Below are 12,573 nucleotides of genomic sequence, written 5' to 3' on the forward strand. Positions count from 1 at the left end.
GAGATACATAAGGGTGAAATTTATTTTAAAACACTTCAGCTAAAAAAGGGAAAAGTTGGAATAGATGAAACAAGTGCAAGTATCTTGATAACTGTTGATAAGTTTATGGAGGTTCATTATAATATTCTCTCTAGTTTTGTGTATGTTTAAAAATTTTCATAACATTCCAACAACTACTCACCTCACTTAGCAGAAAATTCAAAGCCATCACATTGGCTTATGAGGTTCTACTTGATCTAGCACTTTTCTACCTCTCTCACCTTGATGCTGGATGGCATCCAGGGAGGCCAAGGGAGGCCTCAACCTGATCCAGGTTCCTGACATGGCCCAAGAAGGAATTCGTGACAAAAGGATTTAGCAAAGCACAGTAAATTTATTTAATTTTTTTGTTTTAATTTATCTTTATTATTAAAAGTATTATAAATGTTCTCCTTTTTCCCCCATTGATCCCCTTCACCCTGCACACCCACCACTCCAGGCCTTCACCACACTATTGTCTGTGTCCATGGGTTATGCATATATGCATATAAATTCTTAGGTTAATCTATCTCCACCCACCCACATGCTCCAGCCTTCTCTCTGAAATTCATCAGTCTGTTCCATGCTTATATGTCTCTGGATCTATTTTATTCATCGGTTTATTTTGTTCATTAGATTTCACATATGAGTGATAATTATCTTTCTCTGACTGGCTTATTTCACTTAGTATAATACTCTCAAGGTCCCATCATGCTGTCTCATAGGGTCAGGGAGCCTTCTTTTTTACAGCTGCATAGTATTCCATGGTGTAAATGTCCTAGAAGATGCTTGATATGATTTCAATCTTCTTGAACTTGTAGAGGCTTATTTTGTTTCTTAATATTTGGTCTATCTTTGAGAATGTCCTATGTACACTTGAGGAGAATGTATATCCTGCAGCTTTGGGGTGAAATGTTCTCTAAATGTCAATTAAATCTATTAGATCTAGTGTGTCATTCAGAGTCACTGTTTTCTTGTTGATATTTTGTCTGGAAGATCTATTTGATAAAGTCAGTGGGGTGTTAAAATCCCTTACTATGACTGTATTGCTGTCGATCTCTCCCTTAATCCTCAAGAAATTGTGTGTTTTTTTCAGCCTGTGTCTTTTGTTCTGAGATAGGCCTTTTGTAGACAGCGTATATTTGGGTCTTGTTTTCTTATCCATTCAGCTACCCTATATCTTTTGATTGTAGCATTTAATCCTTTTATATTTGAAGTTATTATTGATAGGTACTTATCTATTGCCATTTTATTCTTTTATGCCTATGTTTCTCATTCTCTCAACTTCTTATTACAGCAGTCCCTTTAACATTTCTTACAACGCCAATTTGGGTGATAAACACCTTCAGCCTTTTTTTTTTTTTTTGTCTGGGAAGCTCTTTATTTCACTATCTATTTTGAATGATAGCCTTGGTGGATAGAGTAGTCTTGGTTTCAGATCCTTGCTTTTCATTACCTTGAATACTTCATGCCATTCCCTTCTGGCCTGTAGAGCTTCTGATGAGAAATCAGCTGACAGCCTTATGGGAGCTCCTTTGTAGGTAACAGATTGCTTTTCTCTTGCTACCTGTAAGATCCTCTCTTTGTCTTGAACATTTGGCATTTTAATTATGATGTGTCTGGGTGTGGGCCTCTTTGGATTCTTTTTGCTTAGGACTCTCTGTGCCTTCGGAAGTTGTGTGACTTATTCCTTGACCAGGTTAGGAAAGTTTTCTGCCATTATATCTTCAACAGGTTCTCTAATCCTTGCTTACTTTCTACATCTTCTGGCACTCCTATGATGCGAATACTGTTATGTTTCATGTCGCCCCATAGCTCCCACAAACTGTTCTCCTGTTTTTTAATTGTTTTTTCTTTTTGGTTCTCTGAGTGAGTGATTTTTTTTCTACCCTCTCTTCTAATTCACTGATCCAGTTCTCAGCTTCCCCTAATTTGCTGTTTATTCCTTCCAATGTTTTTTAATGTATTTCTACTATGTCATTCTTCTTTTCCTTCATAGTTTCCATTTCTTTTCTCATGCTGTTCAGCATCCTTATGATCAGTATTCTGAATTCTATATCTGATAGATTGCTTATCTCCATTTCATTTAGCTCTTCTTCTGGAGAATTCTTTTGTTCTTTCACTTGGGGCTTGTTTTTTCGTCTCCCCGTTTTGGCTGCCTGTTTGGTGTAGTTTCTATGTATTAGGTAGATCTGCTAGGACTCCCAGTCTTTTGCATCATCTCTGGTGCAGGCCAATGTCAAACGCTGTTTGTGACTGCCCTTGAGTACCCTGTTTGAAGTTTTCTGTACTTCACAGCTTGTGGTTCCCTCTTCTGGGACTGGGTGTGTTTGGAAAGGACCAAGATGCACACCAAGGTCTGCTTTTTCAAGCCCTGAATCCAGAAGCAAATCAGGCCTGCAGTAAATTTATTAAAATGATAGTACATATTTGAGAAGTGAGAGAGAGTGACCTGGGAGAATGAGACATGCCTGTGTGGTTTGGGTGGAAAGCTTTTATTAAACATTGGCAAGCAGAGGATATGGTGGTCTCGTGCTTCTGACGCTGGTAGAGTAACTGCTGATGTGGCTCATCCTTGTCTCTCTTCTCCAGATAACGATTTCTTCTTGGTCTTCTCAATTCAAGCTAATTGGGGAGGGAAGAGCGGGAACAGATGGTCAGTGAATGCCTCACCCAGACAGAGAAGAGAAGGGATGGAGCTTGAGGTTTTGTTCCCTATTTTAACTTTCCTGCCTCCACCTTGTTTTACATTCTTGCTGTTCACTCCACTCTAACAAGTTACCAAGCAATCTTGCTGTTCTCTGAACCTGCCAAGTAGATTTCCTCTCAGGGTTTTTATCCTTGCTGGTCCCTCTGCTAGAACTGATCTATCCCCAATATTAACATGATTGGCTGCCTCACTTAATTCGGATGTCTGTTCAAATAACACCTTTCCAGGGAAGGTCTCCCTCACCACCCTCACTGAAATAAGACTCCCCATCACACACTGATCCCTTATTGGCTTTCTTTTTCTTCATGGCACTTATCACTATCTGGTGGCATTGCTTGCTTGATAATCTCTGTGAGGGCAGGGTCTTTGTTTTATTCAGTGCTACAATTCCAGCATCTAGAACAGTGCTTGTGACATAGTAAAAATGCCATAAGCATTTATTAAAATAGTGAAAAAGTCATGTTGTGATAACTTGAAAGTACTAAGTGATATGGGACAGATAACAATTCAGCTTGACACATTTGCTGAGCTGCTAATCCTCTACAAACAGCATGTGCTGTAATCACCTGAATATGTCATATGGTGTGAGATCTTGGGTTTAAGGAATGAGGCATTCCCAAGACTCGCTTATCTTCAGGGAGGACTTGTTTGCACAGATGTTTTTGGGTTGTGACTCCTAGCTTACTTCCAGGCAGTTGGGTTTGTCAAGAGGGTGGAGTCCCCCTCCAGCTATCATCTTAACTGCTTTGTTTTCTGACTCACTAGTTCCCTGTCCTAGGCCATCCTTAAATGCAGTTTGCTTCCAGTTACTGGGGAAAAGACGGACATAGATGATTGACAAAAAGCTCCACCAGGTCCTGAGATCCAGAGATTAGGCTCTAAAAAGTCTTATTTTTTCCTCAGACGTTATGCCTTGAGACTCTGGTGGTTTCTTTGTGGAAGCTCAAAAAGAGTGAGTTCCCTGTGATGGTCTTGGACCCAGGGGCTCCTCCTTCCCTGGCCAACAAGGAAACCTCCACCTCATCTGTTTTCTCCCCACCCGCTTTCCATTGGACCTCTTGATACTCTCTTGTTATGTTATACAGCCACAAGACAAAAATGAGCTTGGGCTCGTGGCACTTGAGGAAAGCCTATTCAGGGATGCTTGTGCAGAGGCCCCATTCAGTTCTTCAGCTCAACAAATTCTGAGGTACCTTGGTCACTGATTTTGCTGCACACTCAGACAACAGTGTTATGCCATGGTTGGGGTCTTGCTTTGGTCTTGAAAGTACCAGGGCCAAGGAAAATCTTTGTAAGGGAGGAGAACACAAAGGAACTGTAAGCAGAGAGACTAAACCCTGAGCCCATTTTCTGAGGTTCCTTTCATTTTCTTCTGCTATTTTTTTATAGTTTGAAGCTTTAAATGGAATCCTTTAATCTAACTAGAATATACAGGGTGGGGCAAAAGTAGGTTTGCAGTTGTTCATATGGAAAATAATATAATAATTAATAAATAATACAGAAATAAACTGTTTTGTGTATGCACAACTGTAAACCTACTTTTGCCCCACCCTGTATTTAGGTATACAGTATGAAATGACATTATAGCTCTTCCCCTCAGACATATTTCCATTATAATACTATTTATTGTACAATCTACCCCTTCTCATTTATTTGTGAGGCTTCTTTTATCTTGTGTTTAGTACAGGCTTACCTTGCTTTTTGTACTTTACGGATACTGCGTTTTCATCAACATTGAGGCAAGACCTTCCACCAACAAAAAGATTATGACTTGCTAAAGGCTCAGATGATGGTTAGCATTGTTTAGCAACAGAGAATTTTTAATTAAGTTTGGTACATTTTAAAGACATAATGCTATTGCCCACTTAATAGACTACTATGTAGAGTGAACATAATTTTTATATACACTAGCAAACCAAAAAATTTGTGTGATTCCCTTTATTGTGGTGGTTTAGAACTGAACCTGCAATATCTCCAAAGTATGGCATGGATAGATCTATATGATATAGATATAGTAAATCTATCAATCAATCAAGCTATTTACCTATCATCTATCTATCTATCATCTCTGTTTCTGGGTTCTATGTTCTATTCCATTGACCTATGTACCTATTATTGTACTAATACTATTCTGCTTTAATGTTTGAATATTTATAATGTGTTTTAACATCTAGTTGTGCTAGTTCCTCTTCATTACTCTTAATTTTCAAAAATTGCCTGAGTATTTTTAACTGGTGGTTTTTTTTGGATGAATTTTGGAGTGACTTTCTCAAGTGCCAAAACCCTATTAGAATTTTAATTGGAGGTTCATTAAGTGTTCAGTTTCATTTGGAAATAATATCTTCACAATATTGGGTTTTCTTAGCCACGAATGTGCTGTATCTCATTTATTTACCCATTTCTTTATATATCACAATAAAAAAATTTTTTTTAAATATATCTTTATTGATTTCAGAGAGAGAACAGGAGAGGGAGAGAGAGAGATAGAAACATCAATGATGAGAGAGTCATTGATCAGCCCACAACCCGGGCATGTGCCCTGACCGGGAATCGAACCCCAATCGCCTGGATCCTAGGTTGACGCTCAACCGCTGAGCCAAGCCCGGCCAGGCAATTTTGTAGATCTTTTTCCTATTCTATTTTTAATGGCTTATTATTAGTCTACAGGAAAATTTATTTTTGCTTATATTATCTTGTATTTAACTACACTGCACTGAAGTCTTATCAATTCTAACAATTTCTCAGTTTATTTTCTTGAGTTTTTAAACAATCATTGTTTGCAAGTAACTTGTAGACTGGTTGTTCCTGGACCAAGTTCAGAAATTAAGCTCTCATAAGGTAAGCTCACATTATACTGTTGCAATATAATATAGGCATACTTTGAGATATTGTAGGTTCAGTTCTAGACCACTGCCATAAAGCGGGTATCACAATAAATCAAGTTGTAATCTTGCTGGCTAGTCTTGCCTTCAATTTGTAAAAAATGGAACATTGTTACCAAACCAAAGTCCATGTGCCCACGCTTGAGAGGTGCCAATGGAGAAGATAAACTTAATGGTACCTCAAACCCATCTTGCTCAATGAACCAGGCCAAGGGTTTTTGAGGGGCTAGGGGAACAGGTATGCAGAAGTGCTGGTGGGGCGAGTTTTAATTGGAGGACCTTGGAACTTGGCCATTTAGAGTAAAGGGGCATTAACACCGGATCTTCCTGTACAATAGACCTATGTACCTTGGCTTCTGAAAGGGTTCCGGTATTCAAATTCCAGTTATGTCCAGGTCCTTTGGTTCTGGGGGGTGAAGGGGTAGGAAGAGACTTTGGTTCCGAGTGCAGCTGGAAGCCAAAATTCTCTCCTCTGCGCATGCTGCAGCTGTGTGAACTTGTGGTTTTGGTCTGTTGTCTCTGAAAAACAACTCAGCACGTCATCAAACAGGATAGGATCATTTTGAGTTGGTTGTGTGGTTACAACATCTGTGAAGCCCAATAATGCAAAGCACAGTAAAAGGAGGTATGCTTTTATGTTGGAATTTGTTTCTAAAAACTCATCTCACACTGTAACAATACCAAAATTGATAATGAAAAGAATATCCAAATATATGCTTTTGTTGTTGTTGTGATGAATCCTTACCCCAGGATATTTTTTCCATTGATTTTTTTAGAGAGAATGGAATGGAGGGGGAGAGACAGAGAGAGAGAAACATTGATGTCAGAGAGACACATAGACTAGTTGCCTCTTGAACACGCTCAGAAGGGAGCAAAGGATCCAGCCTGCAACCGAGGTACGTGCCCTTGACGGGAATCAAATTTGGGACCCTTCAGTTTGCGGGGTGACACTCTGACCACTGAGCAAAACTGGTTTGGGCCAAAGATATGCTTTTTAAAGATCTTCATTAACTATGTAAAATAAAACACTAAATAGAAATGCTGCACCATAAATGCTTCTTTTGGAGGTTATTTTCCCTCATGGGCTGGCTTGTCTAAGATGTCCATTGTGAGTATATGAAAAAAACACTGAACTGTGTTCTTTAAAAGGGTGAATTATATGGTCTGTGAATTATGTTTCAATTTAAAAAATAAAAGAAAAAATACAAGTTCTTGAAGTTTAGAATTAAGCTGTCACATTTTTCTGTTAAATATTCCTTGAATAAATATAGCATTTTTTATTATTCTCAGGACTTTCTAAGTGCATTTTAGAATAGGGTCATCTTTCTGGAAAGTTTTTGTTGATGAAATGTGTATTGACACAAGGTAAATATTTCGAGCGGGCTCATTTATATGGCAACTCTAACAGTGACCCCTTGCTGTCTCATTTCAAGAAAATCTTTATAGCAGAGTTCCTTTGAGAATCTATCAATTCAACCACTTCTGCTTTATACCCAGGCCTTGATTTGTATTTCTTGACATTGTAGATTTGTGGCAGCATTAGATTACAAAAAGTCCTGTTTAATCAATATTAGACACCTATTTGGAAATAGGAGCTTTCCTCAATGAATTCAGTTAATTTTGCCAAGAACTTCTTCAATGCTTCTGTGATAGGACCTGCAGATACCCCCTCTCCCAATTCTGATGTTACAACAAACAGTTCTCTTCTTGTCCCTGTTAAATCAGAAGTATACTTTGTTTAGGATGAAATGCTTTCCTTGGATAGCTCACACTGGTTGTTTTTATGTGTTCTTAAAGAAAGATGATGTTTTTTGTCCAAATTGGTGCTTGGCTCATTATGCATAAATGGAGTCAAAATACCATATTTCAATTTTAAGTTATAGCTTTTCTTTTTTATTGATTTGGCATTTCCTTTCTCATATATTTGGGAAAATAAAAAAGTTTTAAATTTGAAGAAAATCGACCAAAACAATTAAAGAGTGTTTTAAAAAGGATCAGATATTGTCACTTTCCCATTCAAAACTTTCCAGTGGTTTTCTGTATAACTCAGAATAGCATCCAAAGTACTTACCCTGACCTCCAACACCTTGTGTAATTTGATTCCTGCTTACCTATCCTACCTTGTTCTTATTCTTCTCCTTATACTTCTCCCACACTTGAGCTTATAATCAATTGATGTTGTATCAGTGTTAATAGGAACTTAGGTATTACTGTGGGGACTATAGTTTTAATAATAAAGGAGTCACTTCTAAACATAATTCTGTTGCCTTCTTTCTTATATTTATTCCTTCCATTCTGTTTCACTTTATGAAACAGAATACCATAGGCCCCAAATGGTGTCACTTGTGCTAAAGCCTCTGACACCAAGCCTGGATTTAATACTTGACCTAATTGCTGTTTCAACCTCTCCCAGAAACAAAATCTTAAATCAACCAGTCTGGAATTTTCTGGTCAACACCAATGAGGTAATTTGTCAAAGCTAGTCCTCTCCAACCTCCTCCCCATAAAATGAAGAGGCAATCTGCATGATAAAAACCCTTGCCTGTTCTTTTCCCTCCAAAAGAAAATGTTCTGATTTGAAAAGAATCCTTTCTTTTCTTATGTTAATAACTCCCTTGCCCCACCTTTCTTCCTATAAAAACCTTCCATTTTGTACAACCCCTTGAATACCCTTCTAGTTGCTATGTGAACTGCTATCTGATTCATGAACTGCTTAATAAAGACCAAGTAGATCTCCAAATGTACTCATTTGAATTTTATTTTTTAACAATTAGTTACTTTGGCCAAAAATTTGAAAAGAGTGGTAAATAACTGTATTGGTAAAGGACACATTTTGGGTTTTTTCTGATTTTAATAGAAATGTCTATAGGGTTTCATTATTGTATGGTGTTGGCTATTGCTTTGAGATAGATACCACTTATGATATTGTGGACATATCTTCTATTCATAGATTTTACAGTTTTTGTTCAAGAATAGACATTTAATTTATTTTATATGTTCTTAGTATGTGTTAAGGTAACTGCACAGTTTTTGTTTGTTGACCCATTGTTGTGTCATAAGAATAGATTTTCTGTTATTTTAACCATATTTGCATTCTTGGGATAAACCTTTTTTGGTAGTGAAAATTCTTCTGTTAAGGAAATTTTGATTCCAATTTATTCTTTTATTATTCAAGAGGTTTACATCTTTGTTTATAAGTGATATTATTCTATACAGTAGTTTCCTTTTTGGCATGTGCAATGTCTCTGTTTTGGATCAGGTACTGTCATTGAGAACACTCTAAGGAAATGAGCCATCTTTGTGGTATTCTCTGAAGTAAATTCATTGGTTCCATTTCCTCTGGATTACACTTTGTACATAATCAAAAATTTATTATTCTCTTATGCTTTATATAAAAGTTAACTCAAAATGAATCATGATCCTAAATGTAAAACATAAAACTAGAAAAATTTTAGAAAAGCACATGGGAGAAAATCTTGGGGACTTAGGGCTTGGAGAAGTATTCTTAGACATGACACCAAAACAAGAGCCACGTAGTAGGCTGAATAATAGTCCCCACAAAATGTCCAGATCCTAATTCCTGGAAATGTAAATTTATACCCTATGTGGCTAAAGGGACTTCGCAGATATGATTAAGAGAAGGGGAGAGTATCCTAAATAATCTACATAGGCCCAATGTAATAACAAGGGTCCTTATAAGAGGGAGGCAAGAAGATATGAGACAGAGAAGATGTGATAATAGAAGTAGAGGGAGGAGTGATGCCTTTGCTGGAAGAGGGTCATGCATCTGATACAATAGGGACTTGGGTCTGGGAATGGAAAAATACCAGGTGTCTAGGAAGCCAAGTTAAGACCAGGTAGCCAGAGAAAATCAAAACCACTGTTCCTCATGCACAGTTGATCAAGGTTTGACTGCTATATGATCTTCTTGGGATGACGGTAATGAGCAATACCACCATCTTAAAAAAAAAATCTATCTTTATTGTTGAAAGTATTACAGATGTCTCCCCTCCATTGATCCCCTCCATCTTGCATCCGCCACCTCCCTGTCCCCCATACCAGGTCTTCCCTGCACTATTGTCTGTGTCCATGGGTTATGCATATATGCATATAAGTTCTTTGATTAATCTCTCCCCACCCACTCCCCCACCCACGCCTGCCCACTGAGATTCATCAGTCTGTTCCATGCTTCCATGTCTCTGGATCTATTTTGTTCATCACTTTATTTTGTTCATTAGATTCCACATATGAGTGAGATCATGTGATACTTGTCTTTCTCTGACTGGCTTATTTCGCTTAACATAATACTCTCCAGGTCCATCCATACTACTGCAAAAAGTAAGATTTACTTCTCTCTTATAGCTGAGTAGTATTCCATTGTGTAAATATACCACAGCTTTTTTATCCACTCATCTACTGATGGGCACTTGGGCTGTTTCCAGATCTTAGCTATTGTAAATTGTGCTGCTATGAACATACAGGTGCATAAATTCTTTCTGATTGGTGTTTCTGGTTTCTTACCACATCTTTTGTTTTGTTGTTGTTGTTGTTGTTTTGTGTTTTTTTGTTGTTTATTTTTTTGTTATTGTTTTAATTTTAATTTTTTTCAATTACAGTTGACATTCATATATTATTTTCAGGTGTACAGCATAGTGGTTAGACATTTATATATATAACTTACAAAGTAATTCCCCCCAATAAGTCTAGTACCCACCTGGCACCACACATAGTTATTATAATATTATTGACTATATTCCCTATGCTGCACTTTACATCCCCATGACTAGTCTGTAACTGCCAATTTGTACTTCTTAACTCTATTTGTTTTTGTTCAACTTTCTCAAGGTTTGTCCAGCACCTAAGCTGCTGAGCTTCTGGTTTGAGATGGGCCCAATGCCCTCTGCGCTCCCAAGGAAACACCAGAGATTATCAAGTTCCTCAAGCAGATGGTGGGGGACTTCTGTGGGTGAGAGCCATCCTGTGCTGGATTATATATAGGATATAATATTCTAATGATAAGTCCTCGTTCCTACACAATGTAAGGAAGGCACTGGGGTCTCCTGCCTAGTTTTGCTGAATTAGTAACAGGGAAGAACAGAGGTATAAAATGAGGCCTTTTGTGAGTAGAGCCCTGGGTGAAATCAGGAGTCTCCTGCTGACCATCACTGCATGGGTTTGGGAAAATCATTTTCCCAGCTATAAAATAGAAATTATATCTGACTTCCTGATGTCTCAGAGGCAGTATGAGCATGAATTTTTTTCTTAAATATGTTTTTATTGATTTCAGAGAGAGGGAGAGAGAGATAGAAACATCAGTGATGTGAGTCATTGATCAGCTGCCTCCTGCCCGCCTCCTACTGAGGATCGAGCCTGCAACCCAAGCATGTGCCCTCACCGGGAATTGAACCATGCATGACCTTCTGGTGTTCATAGGTTGATGCTCAACTGCTGAGCGATGCCAGCTGGCCGAGTATGAGCATGAAGTTTGAAGAGAGGAGAGAGAGAGAGAGAGAGAGAGAGAGAGAGAGAGAGAGAGAGAGAGAGAGAGAGAGGGAGAGAGAGAGAGAGAGAGAAGAGAAATATTATAAATTCTTAAGTGAAAGAAATGTATATACAGGTGAAGTATTTTGGGGATCTCTCTCCTGAAAGCTAATTCTTTCCCTTTAATGTGAGGAACACATATGCCTGCTAACAACTGAGCAGCAAAACCACAAAACCACACTGTCCAACATGAGGCTGAGAGAAAGAAGCTAGATGCAAAGGGCCACATACAGTGTGATTCCTTTGCAACCCTGCCATCTTGTCCCCACAGTGCAAGCATGGAGATTTGGATATAGATGCCAAGCAACCCTACAGAAGGAGGAAGTAACCCCACCCTGACATGGAAAATTCCACTCCTGGCCTCTTCACAAGACCCGCTTTTCACGCAAGCTTGCTTTGTCCCCAGCTTATAAAAACAGTCTAGCAGAGCCAGGCCCCAAGCCAGTTCAGAGGACCTTCCTTTCCTTTGTGCTGCCTCCCTTGTGCTCAAGCATAAGCTTAATACATTCTGCCTGGAAATTATTTGAGGTTTCCTCTCAATTTCAATCTTGGGGAACCCAAGAACCCCAACACCAGTAACAAACTGAGGAATATGAATAGTCTTTAAAAGCCGTAAAAGGTAAAGAATGGATTCTCTCTTAGAGTCTCCAGAAGGAATGCAACCTTGCCAACACCTTGATTTTAGCCCAGTGAGACCCCTTTTCAGGTTTTTCACTTCCAAAATTGTAAGATAATATAGTTGTTTTATGCAATTAAGTTTGTTACAGCTCCAATGTAAACTGATACATTAACAAAAGAAAACTTTTAGTGGGAATTAAAGCATGGGAAGGGAAGATCAGGGTGACTCCAAAGCTCAGTTACATAGGTTACCCTGGGCTTTCTAAAAGGGAAATTTCATGGGTGGAGTGGCCTGGCTCTTTATCTGATTATGTAGCTGGCAGTATGTTTATTTGAGATGGATGTCTCTGAAATGGATGCCTTGGCAATCAAAAAAGGTTAATGTCAGACACTTATATTACAATAAAAAATGGTAATTATCAAGCATTTTTACTCCAGTTTTCCTAATGGCTAATGATATTGAACACCTTTTCATGTGCTTATTTGCTGTCTATAAATCTTCTTCAGTGAAATGTCTCTCCATGACTTTTGCCCATTTTCTAATTGGATTGATTAGATTTTTTTACTGTTGAGAGTTCTTTATATGTTCTAGATACTAGGCTTTGTTGAATATATTTGTTGTTTATAGGTAGTTTCTCTCAGTCTGTAGCTTGTCTTTTCATCCTCCTTAACAGGGCCTTTTGCAGAGAAAATATTTTTAGTTTTGGTGAAGTCCAATTTATCAAATTTTTCTTTTGTTAATGTGAGTATACAATTGCTCCTGCATCATTTATTGAAAAGAGTATTCTTTCCCTCCATTGAATT

This window comes from Miniopterus natalensis, chromosome X (genome assembly GCF_054644295.1).
Source record: "Miniopterus natalensis isolate mMinNat1 chromosome X, mMinNat1.hap1, whole genome shotgun sequence".
Taxonomy (NCBI): domain Eukaryota; kingdom Metazoa; phylum Chordata; class Mammalia; order Chiroptera; family Miniopteridae; genus Miniopterus; species Miniopterus natalensis.